The sequence below is a fragment of the Bos taurus genome, chromosome 18, assembly GCF_002263795.3.
Source record: "Bos taurus isolate L1 Dominette 01449 registration number 42190680 breed Hereford chromosome 18, ARS-UCD2.0, whole genome shotgun sequence".
Classification (NCBI taxonomy): domain Eukaryota; kingdom Metazoa; phylum Chordata; class Mammalia; order Artiodactyla; family Bovidae; genus Bos; species Bos taurus.
The window spans coordinates 61557172-61572635 of NC_037345.1; the positions used below are offsets into that span (position 1 = coordinate 61557172).

The 15464-nt window shown below is 47.2% G+C and overlaps 1 non-coding gene across 1 annotated transcript; it reads right to left on the reverse strand.

The window, feature by feature from the left end:
* Positions 1-9367: 9367 nt before the first annotated feature.
* Positions 9368-9439, reverse strand: TRNAG-GCC (transfer RNA glycine (anticodon GCC)). Its single transcript has one exon. It is a non-coding gene; the product is annotated as a tRNA-Gly (tRNA).
* Positions 9440-15464: the final 6025 nt, after the last annotated feature.

Below are 15464 nucleotides of genomic sequence, written 5' to 3' on the forward strand. Positions count from 1 at the left end.
CAGTTCTTTGCATCAGGCGCCAAAGTATCGGAGCTTCAGCTTCAGCATCAGTCCTTCCAGTGAATATTCAGGACTGATTTCCTTTAGGATGGACTGGTTGGATCTCCTTGCAGTCCAAGGGACTCTCAGGAGTCTTCTCCAACACCACGGTTCAAAAGCATTTGAACTGTGACTTTGTGCCACAGTGATCATCGAACGTGACATGACTCAGCCAGAGGAAGGAATGAAATTGGCTCATTTGTAGACATGTAGATGGACCTAGAGACTGTGAAACAGAGTGAAGTAAATCAGAAAGAGGAAAAGAAATATTGTGGATTAACACATATATGTGGACTCTAGAAAAAATGGTAAAGATGGTCTTATTTGTAAAACAGAAACAGACACACAGAGGTAGAGAGCAAACATATGGACACCAAGGGAGGAAGGAGGTAGTGGGGGGTGAACTGGGAGATTGGGACTGATACGATGTCGGGGAGTTTGTTATTTCCTCAGTTCTATCGCGTCACAACAAAAATTTGAAGCGACGGATGGACCAACATTACAGCCCTTGGACAGACCAGTGTTACAGCTCCGGATTACAGCTGTTTTATTTAGAAAGTAAAGGAAAATACATCCTTGGGCATGAGGGAATGCCGTGATGAGAAGAGGTCCCCAGCCCAATTTTGGTTCCTCTTTTTACATGTTTTTTCTCCTCCCCCTGGGCCTGCCCTATGTAAATTGAGCCAGTCAGGACTGTTTGTTTTAGATCTCAGACGTTCTTTTGTTCTATTTACTCGGCTTTTCCCTTCCTTGTCTTTTAGCCACTGACATTCTGGATTCCTTTTCCCTATTCTAACTACCTAATATATATCAGATCATATCAGTCGTTCAGTCGTGTCCGACTCTTTGCGACCCCATGAATCGCAGCACGCCAGGCCTCCCTGTCCATCACCAACTCCCGGAGTTCACTGAGACTCACGTAAGTCGCTTCAGTCGTGTCCGACTCCGTGCGGCCCCATAGACGGCAGCCCACCAGGCTTCCCCATCCCTGGGATTCTCCAGGCAAGAACACTGGAGTGGGTTGCCATTTCCTTCTCCAATGCATGAAAGTGAAAAGTGAAAGTGAAGTCCCTCAGTCGTGTCCGACTCTTAGGGACCCCATGGACTGCAGCCTACCAGGCTCCTCCATGCATGGGGTTTTCCAGGCAAGAGTACTGGAGTGGGGTGCCATTGCCTTCTCCGATATATACTATTGACATTGATATTATGTGTGAAATAGATGACTAGTGAGAACCTACTGTATAGTTCAGGGAACTCTCTGTACTTAATGCTCTGTGGTGACCTCACTGGGAAGGAAATCCAAAAAAAAGAGGGGGCTGGCTGTATGTATATATATAGCTGGTTCACTTTGCTGTACAGCAGAAAGTAACACAACATTGTAAAGCAATTATATGCCAACAAAAATTAACTTAAAAAAAACAAGAACGTGGCTTGGGGTGAACAGATGTCTTATGTCTTATTTCATTTGTGCTACTGCAATTGAATACCACCGAGCAGATAACTTACAAACAAGACATTTATTTCTTACGGTTCTAGAGGCTGGAAGACCAAGATCAAGGCAGCAGCAGTGGTGACTGGCAAGGGTTTGCTTACTGGCTCACAGATGACTCTTTTCCCACTGTGTTCTCACATGGTGTAGGGTCTAGAGGATGCGCTGATGGGTCTTTTTTTTTTAATTGGAGAATAGTTGATACACAATGTTGTGTTAGGTGTACAGCCAAGTGAATCAGTTATACATACACATAGAGTAGTAGTGTAGTGAGTCGCTCAGTCATACCCAACTCTTTGCAACCCCATGGACTGTAGCCTGCCAGACTCCTCTATCCAGGAAATTCTCCAGGCCAGAATACAGGAGTGCGTTGTCATTCCCTTCTTCAGAGGATCTTCCCAAACGAGGGATCAAATCTAGGTCTCCTGCATTGCAGGCAGACTCTACCATCTGAGCCACCAGGTAAGAGCCACCAGGTAAGTAATACATACATACATATATATATATATATATATATATATATATATATATATATATATATATCGCCACTCTTTTTAAGATTCTTTTCCCATAGAGCTCATTGCAGAGTACTGAATAGAGTTCCCTGTGCTAGTTGTAGCTTCTTATTAGTTATCTATTTTATACATAGTAATGTGAAGGGATCCTTTATAATGACAACCACCCCATTTACAAGGGCTCCACTTCTATGACCTAGTGACCTCCCCAAAGCCCCCACTTCCAAATACTTATGTTAGGAGTCAGGATTTCAAAACAGGAATTTCAAAGGCCATAGACATTCAACCTATAGCGACAGAAGTTCCAGTTCAGTTTCTCACTTTTCACTTGTACACGATGATTCTGTGTCCTGTTCAAGAAGTTGTTGCCAATTTCAATATCACAAAGACGTCTTCTTCTTGAATATGCTCTATTTTATCTTCCTCAGTTAGACCTAAGAACCCTCTGGAAATTTATTTGGGGATATGGTAAGAGGGGGCTTCCCAGATGGCATTAGTGGTAAAGAACCCCACCTGCCAATGCAGGAGACGTAAGAGATGGGAATTCGATCTCTAGGTCAGGAAGATCCCCTGGAGAAGGAAATGACAACCCACTCCAGTATTCTGGCCTGGAGAATCCCAGGGACAAAGGACCCTGGTAGGCTACAGTCCACAGGGTGGCAAAGAATCAGACAGGGCTGAGTGATTGACAACAACAGCATGGTGTGGGGTAGGGTCACTGGCTGAGCGATACAACAAAACAACAAAAAACAACTTCATCCTTTCTCCCCTGCAGTGCTGCGTGCGTGTGTTCACGTATCGGTGGCTTTCAATGTGTGTGCATGTGTCTGAAATCTGTGTTCTGTTTCCTCCGCCTGTATATCTGTCTTTGTGACAATACCATGTTACCTGCCCCATTCCCCTCTGCAGTCCCGGGTTCATCCACGTGGGCTTTTCTGCTCTTTCAGAAACACGTCGACGGGGGTGGGGGTGAGGACAGTCCCCTGATGGGAGGGGGGCAAGGGGTTCCCTCTCCCTCAGGCACTTGCTCTTTCCCGCGCCCGGAACGTCCAGCCTTCCTTGGCCTCTGGCTCATCTTCGTCCTTCAGCTCTGAGCTCAAAGGTCACACCCTCCAAAGGCCCTTTCACTCAGCCTAAAAGAGACTTGCGCGGATCCTCCATACCCTTTGATTTCCTGCGCAAAAAGGACAACTAGTCTAGGGGTTTGGTTCCTCCCCGTCTCTCCTCCAAAGTGCGGAGCGGAGCAGCGAGCTTCTTGGCGATCTTGCGCACTCGCCCCTGACACCCAGCCCTGAAAGGAAGACCGACGCCCTTGTACCATTTCCAGGCTGAACGTGCTTTACCCTCGCCGTCCGCTAGAGGGCGACCCACACGGATGCGCCCTCCCCGCCCCCGCGCCCGCCGCCCTCACTGCAGGGCCCAGACCGTCTTGAGTTGTTTTCGTGTGTTTTGGCCTGGCTCAACGCCTTTTCGCTACAGATTTAGAAAGACAGACCGCAAGTGAAAACTTGGGTTCAGCCCCAAGATGACCTGAAACGAGGTCTTTCTATGGAAGCTGCCTCTGTTCTGAGGTCCCAGAGGGTATGAAGAGGTTACCTGGCCCAGGTAACTCGTCGGGCAGGTGACCCCAGTCTCCAAGCCACAGAAACCCCCCCACCTCAAATCCCCAATAGGTATGGGATAAATCCCATGCTGTGGACCATGGTTTAATCAGTCTTGGCCTTCAAGCCTTCACAATTTTGTATGTTAGATTCCCCACTATTTTTTTTTTTTTTTTTTTGATCTCCACTTATTTTTATCTGTGAAGGCGAACTGCGACATTCTCTAGTCTCCTCGTAGAAGCTCAAGAGAAAAAGTCATCTGTATTCATTTGTCATCGTAAGGCTCCTTGCCTGGCTGATTATAAATAGCTCGTTAAAATGCATGCATCCTTCTGTGGTTGGACTTGGTAATGCATTTACCAGGAGAGAGGACTCAGAAAATGCACCAAAAAGGGTAGATAAAGTTCCAGTTGCCCAATCCTCCTTTCCCTTTGGTCTGAGCCCATTTCTTGTGTAGCTTTCCAGAACTTTCCATGGCATATTTTATATCATATTAATATGCACTATGCATCATATAATAATTAGCATATACTGACGTGGAGTCATTGTCCTAAGTATTTTCTGTGCCTTGAGTCATATAATCTATATATAGGTATGATTTTAAGTGAGTAATGTGTTCATGTGTTTAGAATTTAAAATTCATACACACACAGGAAGAAGTTTCAGTCCCACATCTCAGTTTTCTGTTGTTGTTGGTTTGTGTTGTTTCTGCTTTGGGTTTGTTTTTTGTTTTTGTTTTGTTTTGTTTTGTCTGCTACACAGCAGGAGGCATGTGGGATCTTAGTTGCCCACCCAGGGATGGAACCTGAGCCCCCTGCAGAGGAAGTGTGGGGTCATAACCACTGGACCATCAGGGAAGTCCCTACTTGTTTTGTGGGGGTTTTTGCCTGCTCTTGGGGAGGTCACCACTTTCCTGAGTCTCCTGTGGACTGCTGCAGTGTTTATACAAACAAACACAATAAAATAGAAACACATCTTCTTATTTTTATATTTTCTCACGCAGAAGGTTCAATCCTTGTAACAGGGTTCCGCATCTTGCCTTTTTCGCTCAAGACTGTTGTCCTGGGAAATCTTACATTTAGGTAACTAGAGCTTCCTAATTCTTTTTTTTTTTTTTTAAGATCTACATCTTGTCGCATTATCTGGAGGTGCCAGAGCTTATTTATCCAGGACCTTATAAACAGAGACTTGATTTATTTCCATCTGATAAGTACATTTAGCAGGGGAGTTTTACAAACCAAATAAGATTTCCTTCCTTCCTTCCCCACCCCCCAGCCCCTCCATCAAAGGCAGCCTACGTCTTCCAAACAGAAGACTTCAGTCTATTTTGCTGAAGAGATTACGATGAAAATCACCATCTGTTAATCCAATCTGCATCTCGAGGAGAAAAAATCATCTCATGGGGGTGAAACCTCCTCTCAGAAAGGTGGGGGGAGGTTTCCTGGGGGTCTTCAGCAACGGTGAGAGTTGCTACCTGGGTTCTGATTTGCAAATGAAAGGCGTTGCTTCTGCATGTGGGAAGCAAAGGAGGGGCTTAAGGGCAGGACACAGAAGGAGTAAATGGCAGAGCTCAGGGGATGGCTGGAGAATGTAAATTGGCCGAAAGCCAAGAATACACAGTGGAGAGAATGCTCTTAAGTCATGTGCACCCAGCCACCCAGGCCAAGAAGCTGCCTGACCACCGGCCCCCCGGTCACTCCCTCCACTCAGCACTCAGCACCTCATACCTTCGTCCTTGAAGCTGCGCTCTTAATTTCCAATGCCCTTGCTTCTTTCCTGCCCAATTCAAAGCCCCAGAAGGAAGCATTCAGCTAAGAGAGGGAGAAGAAGGCAGGTCTTGGTCCCTTCAGTCTTCCTAATAAGTCGGACAATAGTGGGACTTCCTGGTGGTCCAGTGATTAAGCCTCTGCCTCCCAATGCAAGGGGCATGGGTTCAATCCCTGGTGGGGGAACTAGATCCTAACCAAAAAAAAACAAGTCAGACAACAGCTCCCACCTGTGTGTTTACAAGAGGTTTGAAAGTAAAAGTGAAGTTGCTCAGTCATGTCCAACTCTTTGTGACCCCATGGACTATAGCCTACCAGGCTTCTCCGTCCATGGGATTCTCCAGGCAAGAATACTGGAGTGGGTTACCATTTCCTTCTCAAGGGATCAAACCCGGGTCTCCCACATTGGAGGCAGACGCTTTAACCTCTGAGCCACAAGAGGTTTACTGCTGCTGCTAAGTCGCTTCAGTCGTGTCTGACTCTGTGCCCCATAGATAGCAGCCCACCAGGCTCCTCCGTCTATGGGATTTTCCAGGCAAGAGTACTGGAGTGGGTTGCCATTGCCTTCTCCGACAAGAGGTTTAACTAACCCCAGTAGAGGATCCTGTGCTGGGAAGTTCCCATGGCACCAAACCTGGTCTGTTGTATTTATACATGCTGAAGCCTGGAGAGGAAATTCTAGAAGCAGTAGCTTTCCACAGCCACCCTGACCCCAAAGACCAGAAAAATTCCTTCACAGAGCAGGAACCCTGAAGAGCCACAGATGTCTAACAGCTTTAGGAACCCTGACTTCCTGTTTATTCAATTTTTTTTAATTGCATTTTGTCAGATATTCTTTTAGTGCATATGGGATAGTCACATGGTTTTTTTCTACTTGGCTCTGTTCATGGGATAAATCTCATTAATGGTTTCTGGATATTAGCCATACTTCCATCTCTAGAATAAACCCCACTTAGTCACAAAGTTGTTGTTGTTGTTTTTTAATACTGCTGGGATCTGTATCTAGCACAGGCTGAAAGTCAAAGTGTGAAAGTGTTAGTGGCTCAGTTGTGTCCAACTCTCTTGCAACCCCATGGACTATGGCCCACCAGGCTCCTCTGTCCATGGGATTCTCCAGGCAAGAATACTGGAGTGGGTTGCCATTTCCTCCTGCAGGGGATGTTCCCGACTCAGGGATCGAACCCCGGTCTCCTGCATTGCAGGCAGAGTCTACTGTCTGAGCCACCAGGGGAGCCCAGTACAGGCTTCCACACTCCAAAAAACTGAGAGTTTAGGATTTCTGAGTTTAAGAAACATACACACTTCAGTCCAATATGATGACCCCGCTGTGTGCTTGATATGTGGCCAGTGGAACTACAGAACTGAATTTTACATTTTATTTATGTATTTTTACATAATTTTTTTCTATTTCTTTCTTTTTTTTTTTTTCCTTGACTGAGCCATTAGGCATGTGAGGATCTTAGTTTCCTGACCAGGAATCTACCCTGCACCCCACCCCCCGACATTCACACCCACCGCCCTGGAGGTGCAGAGCCTAACCACTGACTGCCTGGGAAGTCCCATCTTCTTTCTTTTAACTTTTGTGGTAAAACACACATAACACAAAATTTACCTAAAATTTTCCATTTTTGAGCATCCAGTCTGGTGGCCTTCATTCAGTGTGGTACAACCATCACCACTCTACACGTTCCAGAACTTTTTTTTCCATCATCCCAAACTAAAACTTTGGGCCCCTTAAATATTAACTCCCATTCCCCCTGCCCCCAGCCTTGGGTAAATACTATTCTACTTTCTGTCTCTAAGGATTTGGCTACTTTAAGTAGTGGAATCCTATAGTATTTGTTACTTGGTGTCTGGCTTATTTTACTAAATGTAATGTCCTCAAGGTTCATCCATGCTGTAGAATTGCATTCCTTTGGGGAAATGTATTACCCAGCAACCTGTGACTAATACAGAGATGTATAGAAGTTGAAGGATTTGAAAGAGAATATAGGGGACTTTCCTGGTGGTCCAGCAGTTAAGACTGTGCTTCCACTGCAGGGGGCATGGGTTAACATGACTGAATTAAGGGGGCTGCAAAAAAAAAATTTTTTTTTTCAAAGTGATAGGTTAGTTTCCATGGGGCTGCCATAAAAAAGTACCACAGGCTGTATGGCTTAGACAGACATTCATATTCTCACAATTCTGGAAGTTAGAAATCCTAGATCAAGTTGGAGGTTGGTTTCTTCTGAGTTCTCTCTCCCTGGCTTGTTGACAACCATCCTTCCTTCGTGTCTTCATGTGGTCACGGCGTGAACGTTCTTATCACCACTGAACAGTACATTTCCCCAAAAGGCAAGCTTAAAAGGTGTTTTCTGTTATGCGTATTTGACCACAATTGAAAACAACGATTATTTCTGAAAAAGCCAGTCAGTGAAAGGTTCTGTGAGCAGGAGAGGCTGAGTATTAGCTGCAGAGTGTCCGTTGTTAAGAGCGATAGTAAGTTGATGGGAAGAAGAATGTATTTAAGGGTCAAAAAGACAAGTAGAAATTTTGTGAGTCAAAAAACTAAAACCAGAACTACCATATGATCCAGCAGTTCCGCTCCTGGGTCTGTATCCAGAAGCAACGCGAGCATTAATCTGAAAAGAGACATGCACCCCAGTGTTCACGGTGTCCTTACTGCAACTGTCAAGGTACGGGAGCAATCTAAGTGCCCGTCGCCAGATGAACGAAGACAGATCACACACACACATCCAGTGGAGTACTAGTCAGCCATGAAAAGAAAGGAAAGGCTGCCGTTTGCAACAACATGCTAAGTGAAATAAGTCAGGCAGAGAAACACAAATACTGTATTTTATCACTTACATGTGGAATCTAAAAAAATACAAGAAAATAGTTAATATAACAACAGTGAAAAAGAAACAGAGTCGCAGATGTAGAGAACAAACCGGTGGGCAGAGGGAAGAGGGGAGGGGAAGCACAGGGGTAAGGGGTTAAGAGGTACAAACCATTATGTATATAATAAGCTACAAGGATATATAATACAACACGAGAATATAGCCAGTGTTCTAGAATAACTGTAAACGGAGTATAAGCTTTAAGAAGTGTGAAGCACCATATTGTACACCTGTAAACTTATATAATATTATACATCAGATCTACTACAATTTAAAAGACAAGAAATGCAAAAACAAAAGGACAAGAAGGATTAGCGTGAGATAGAAAGAACTTCACTACTGTTTAAGAACAGTTCTGGAGATAGTGTCACATTCTGGTTTCAGTTTAGGGAAGTTGAGGAACTGACAAGCCAACGACTTCTGTTCTCTCTCTAAATACAGAAGGTAGGTCATAGACTGAGAATGCAGGCTGAGGGCAGAGATCAAAGAGCTTAAAAATAGTGTGCTTGTCACCATGACAATGAGAAGGAGCCGACCAGAGGATTGCAACAGGGCTGTAGGTAACACTGTTCGAGCGCGGTACTGTTTGGTCGCCACGTCTTTGTGGCTTCCCTGGTGGCTCAGATGGTGAAGAATCATCTGCAATACAGGAGACCTGGCTTCCATTCCTGGGTCGGGAAGATCCCCTGGAGAAGGGAACAGCTACCCACTCCAGTATTCTTGCCTGGAGAATTCCATGGACAGAGGAGCCTGGCAGGCTGCAGTCCATGAGGTCACAGAGTCGGACATGACTAATACTTTCACTTTTTCATTTTCACCATATCTTTTGCCTTGTAATATGACTTTCTCCAGTGATGTTCAATTGCTTAGGGATAAACACATGCGAGGGAGAAACCCTGATAGATGGGCTTTTTCTTTAAAAAAAAAAAAATTTATTTTATATTGGCTTATGCTCAGATGCTCAGTTGTGTCCAATTGTTTGCGACTCCATGGACTGCAGCCCACTAGTCTCCTCTTTCCACGGGATTTTCCAGGCAAGAATACTACAGTGCGCTGCCGTTTCCTCCTCCAGGGGAACTTCCCTACCCAGGAATCAAACCTGGGTCTCCTGCACGGCAGGCAGATTCTTTACCAACTGAGCCAGCAGGAAACCCAATTTTATACTGGAGTACAGTTGATTTACAATGTTGTGTGGGTTTCTGGAGTACAGCAGAGTGATTTAGTTACATATACATGTAGGCTGCAGTCCATGGGGTCGCTAAGAGTCGGACACGACTGAGCGACTTCCCTTTCACTTTTCACTTTCATGCATTGGAGAAGGAAATGGCAACCCACTCCAGCGTTCTTGCCTGGAGAATCCCAGGGATGGAGGAGCCTGGTAGGCTGCTGTCTATGGGGTCGCACAGAGTCGGACATGACTGAAGCGACTTAGCAGCAGCAGCAGCAGCATACATGTATTGGAGGAGCAAATAGCAAAGCACTCCAGTATTCTTGCCTGGGAAATCCCATGGATAGAGGAGCCTGGTGGGCTGCAGTCCACGGGGTCACAGAGAGTCAGGCATGACTGAACAACTAACACTTTCATACATTATCTTTTTTTTTTTTCAGATTCTCTTCCCATATAGGTTATTATAGAGGATTGAGTAGAGTTCCCTGTGCTCTATGGTAGGACCTCGTGGTTTATCTATTTTATATTTAGTAGCATGTTTATGTTAATCCCAAACTCCCAATTTATCCCTCCACCCTCAACCTTTCCCCTTTGGTAGCCACAAATTCGTTTTCACAGTCTGTGAGTCTCTTTCTGTTTCATGAATAAGCTCCTTTGTGTCCTTTTTTGAGATTCACACGATCGTTGTCTTTGCCCCACTTAACTTCGCTTTATATGTTCATCTCTAGGCCCATCCACGTTGCTGCCCGTGTGCACACTGAGTTGCTTCAGTCGTGTCCAACTGTTTGCGATTCCATGGACTATAGCCCACCAGGCTCCTCTGTCCAGGGATTCTCCAGGCAAGAATACTAGGGTGGGTTGCCATGCCCTCCTCCAGGGGATATTCCCGACCCAGGGATCAAACTCACGTCTCCTGCGTTGGCACATGGATTCTTTGCCACAGCATCTCCTGGGAAGCGCCGTGTCGCTTCATGCCGTCTCTCTATGGCCGAGTAACATTCCATTGTATATATGGACCACATCTGCCTCATCCATTCATCTGCCAGTGGGACATCTAGCTGGTTTCCACGTCCTGTCCTTTGTGAACAGTGCTGCTGTGAGCGTAGGGGTGCACACACCTTTTCAAAGTATGGCTTTCTCTGGATGTGTGCCCAGGAGTAGGATTGCCGGATCATATGGCAGCTCTGTCTTTAGTTTTTAAGGAACTCCACGCTGTTCTCCATACTGGCTGCACCAATTTACATTCCCACCTACAGGGTAGGAGGGCTCTCGTTTCTCCTTATGCTTTCCAGCATTTGTTATTTGTAGACTTTTTTGACCATGGCCATTCTGACCAGTGTGAGGGATTCCTCACTGTAGTTTTTTTCCCAAGTGTAGGCATTTTTTTTTTAAATAATCACATTCGGTGTCTAACACTCTCCCCTTTAAGAAGCTATCTGAGCCTAAACTCTATTTGTTCATGTATTTTATTTTAAAATTTTGGCTGCACTGGGTCTTCATCTTGACATGTGGGTTTTCACTAGTTGTGGTGCATGGGCGGGGTGGGGAGGGGATTTCTCTTATCGAACCCATGTCCCCTGCGTTGGATGGGAGATTCTTAACCACTGGACCACCAGGAAGGTCCCCTCATTGCAGTTTTGATTTGCACTTCTCTAACAATTAGCAATGTTTAACATCTTTTCCTGTATTTTTTGGCCATCTGTATGTCTTCTTTGGAGAAATGTCTTTAGATATTCTGTAGGTAGGCTTTTCTTTTTCAAGACTGGGGTAATAAAAAGACAGAATGGCAAAGGAGTGTTAAATATCCTAGTGTGAAAAGAGGGTCATTGAAATGATAGACTGTGGAAGCATATCTGAAGAGGAAAGCAAGGAACGAGCATGCCGATGGACTGGGGGCTCCTATCAAGTTAAGGCAAGATCACAAGTGGCTATTACTAAGGAAGCAGGATGGAAGAAGAAATCGTTGATGTTTGAGAGGCATGGAGAACCCAGTGGAGAGGTGGATGCTATGGTATGGAGGGTAATGTTCGCATAGGTCTTCTAAGTCAGTGCCTCCCAAACATTGTCACATTGTGGGGCAAATAGAAACATGACAAGATTCTCTGCAGCTCATGGAGATGAACAAGAGGAGCCTGGCAAGAGCCAGGGCCAACCAGACCACTCTGAGGGTGGGGGGATCCATGCAACCTGTTCATGGTGTATCTATCTAGAAGGATGCTCTTTAGAGAATTTCAGGACACTATGTGGGAAATGAGCACAAGGGACCGGGAAGTCCATAGACACCAAAAAGGGGATAGTTACGGCCAGAGAATGGACTAGGGAGAGATATCCATCTCAGTAAAGGGAAGAAAGAATACAGACGCTCCCGCACTTATGATGGCTTGACTAACTTGTTCAGTTTTATGATGGTGCAAAAGCGATTTGCACGCAGTAGACACTGTACTTCAAATTTCGATCTTTTCCCAAGCTAGAGATATGCTGTATCTCTAGATACTATCTCTAGATACTGCTCCAGAATCACCAAATTTTCCACCAACTTCTGCTTTCAGTACTCTATAGACTCTGTCCTGGCCAATCGCAACGCTGATAAGACCTCAAAAGCAGGAGACAGCAGATAACGTACTACATATGTCTTTCTAAAATACACATGCCAGAGCATGGGAGATAAAACCCCATAAAAACTGGTAAGTTTGTTACTCAGGAACTTTCCTGAGAATCCAATAGTCTGAGAACAGTGGGAATATCCCTTCCAAGTAAAGGAGTTATTACTCCTTGAACCCTTTCTGATGGTTTAGTTGCTCAGTCATGTCCAACCAACTCTTTGCAATCCCATGGACTGCAGCCCACCAAGCTCCTCTGTCCCTGGGATTGTCCTGGCAAGAATACTGGAGTGGGTTGCCATTTCCTTCTTCAGGGGATCTTCCCAACCCTGGGATCGAACTGGCATCTCTTACATCTCCTACATTGACAGGCGGGTTCTTTACCACTCGCACCATCTGGGAAGCCCTGGTTAGCTCTGAATGGGGGCTGGTTGCCCAAGGAACCAACTGTGTGATTGGCGGTTGAAACTCTCAGCCTCACTCCCTGACCTCCAGACAGGCTTAGGAGATGGAGATTGTGCACTGATGGCCAGTGATTTCACCAACCATGCTTCCATAATGGAGCTTCCATAAATACCCTGAATAGCGGGATTCAGAGGGCTTCCAGGCGGGTAAATGCATCACAGTGCTGGGCGATGACATGCCCAGAGAGGGCCTGGGAGCCCTGCATCCCTTCCCCATATCCTCCCCTGCGTATCTCTCCTGTTTGGCTGTTCCCAAGTTGCATCCTTTACAATAAATCAGTAATACCCTGGTGGCTCAGATGGTAAAGAATCTGCCTGCAATGCAGGAGACCCAGGTTCAAAAGATCTCGGGGTTGGGAAGATCCCCTGGAGAACGGCATGGCAACCCACTCCAATATACTTGCCTGGAGAATTCCAAGGACAGAAGAGCCTGGTGGCTACAGTTCATGGGGTCACAAAGAGTCAGACATGACTGAGTCTGACTTACACTTTCAATACTAAGTGCCTCCTTGAGTTCTGCAAGCCATTCTAGCAAATGATGGAAGCCAAGTCCTGGGAACACCCCAATATCTAGCCAGTCGGTCAGAAGCAGGGGAGGCCTGGGACTTGTGGCTGGAGTTTGAAATGGGGGGCGGTCTTGTAGGACTGAGTCTATTACTTGTGGGGTCTGACGATAGTTGCAAGAGGTTAGTGTGCCCACATTCAGAGAAGGCAATGGCAACCCACTCCAATACTCTTGCCTGGAAAATCCCATGGACAGAGGAGCCTGGAAGGCTGCAGTCCATTGGGTCGATAAGAATCAGACATGACTGAGCCACTGCACTTTCACTTTTCACTTTCATGCATTGGAGAAGGAAATGGCAACTCACTCCAGTGTTCTTGCCTGGAGACTCCCAGGGATGGGGGAGCCTGGTGGGCTGCCGTCTATGGGGTCGCACATAGTCAGACACGACTGAAGCAACTTAGCAGCAGCAGCAGTGTGTCCAGATTCAGACACTCATCACTCAGTTGCTGTCTGAAATTAGAGATTTAGTGTCTGATGTGGGAAACAAACACACAGGCACTTGTCAGAGGGGTCAGGAGCAAAAACCAGCTCATAATCTGTCCCCAAGGGTTTCCCTGGTGGCTCAGTGGTAAAGAATCTGTGTGCCAATGCAGGAGACACGGGTTCCATCCCTGATCCGGGAAGATGCCACATGCTGCACAGCAAGTAGGCCCGTGTGCCACAACTATCGAGCTGGTGCTCTAAAGCCCAGGAGCTGAAACTACTGAGCCCACGAGCCTCCCTACAACCAGAGAAAAGCCTGAGCAGCAACGAAGACCCAACACAGCCTAAATAAAGTTTGTTTGTTTTTTAAACCTGTGCTCAGGTCTACTCTCCCCCAAAACCCTCCATTACAGACAGTGCTAGTAAGACTTAAGTAGACCAGATGACCACCCTGTGGCTCTCGGTTAGTTTCTTCCCCTGCTAGTCTCCCCAGTGCCTGCTTAATGTTCACCAGTACCTGCTGATGAACAAAGCGGCCATGGTGGGCTACGCATGGATCTGCCTCGTCACAGCTACGGAGCTTTGTCACCGATGGAGGCCCACCTTGCTGTCGTCAGCAAGCAGTGCTATGGTTCTCTAGGGAGATCAGCCAAACACCTGGTCACCCGAGGAGCACCTTGGACCTCTTCCATCGTGGACTGGGTGCTGACCTTTTCCTGCCTGGAATAATGAACTCTGGGTTCTGTTTGCTTTCCCAGCCAACAGCAGCATCTGTGTACAAACTGAATGGCCCCATTCACCGTCAGGTTAACCCACACAAGACTGCTTCTGATCAAAGGGCCAGGTTTGTTAGGAAGTTAGGGGGCGGGTCCACATACCCCAGCAGCAGAAAGCAGCTGCTCTCACTAACAGAGGAACGGTCTGCTGGAGGCTGGGTTTCAGTGCCCGGTGGCAGACGGCATCTCTGGGCTGTGGGTGCTGTCCTGGCAGGACGTGGGTAAACACTCTGAACCAGTGGCACATTCCTTTTACCAGCTTACACAAGACCCAGGAGCCCTCCGAGGTCACGTCTCAGGATCACACCTGATGACTCACTCTTTAAATGTTTGCTTCCTGTTCCTGCTACCCTGCACTCTGCTGTTTTGAGGTTTCAGTGCCTTAAAGGGGGGTACAGTGCTGCCGGAGAGCACACCTGCAGTAAACTGTGAGCGGTGACGGCCTCTTTACTACTCGGCGGCGCATCTCAGGAGTTCCCTTGGGGCTCAGACGGTAAAAGAATCCGCCTGCAATACAAGAGACCCGGGTTCGATCCCTGGGTGGGGAAGATCCCCTGGAGTAGGAAATGGCAACCCACTCCAGTATTCTTGCCTGGAGAATCCCCACGGACAGAGGAGCAGAGTTGGACACGACTGAGCGACTGACTTCATGGCTTCAGGAGTGCCACTTTGGGGTCAGGCAAAGATCTGGGCAAGAAGGGAGTAAGAGATGCTTCTTTACCGGGGGTCAAGGAGGTGCGTCCCTGGAGATCCTCCAACGAATACCTTGTCCTGGCTTCCTAGACATCCCCACGCGGGGCTCCTAGAGACCGTTCCCCTATGCAGGGCACATAAAGACAGACAAGGTCTTCCGCCTTTGCAGGACACAAAAGGGGGCGTACAGGCTCCACAGCCCTTCAGCCCCCACCTCTACCCTCCCCAACTGCAGAGTGCACAGCGTTCAGGTGTCCCCCAACCCCTCCCACCTCCGTAGAGCACGCAGCCCCGGGCTCCGAGCTCCAGCATCCTCTCGGACCCCTCCCTTCGCGACGCTCTCGGCTCCCACCCTGGGGCTCGGCCTCAAAGCCTCCTTCCTCAGTCGTCGGCCTGGAAGACACCCGACGGCGGCGGCGGCGGCGCGGGCAGCGCCCGGGGTAGCGCGGCGTCGCGGAGCAGCCGCATTTCCGCCGGGCCCCGCCC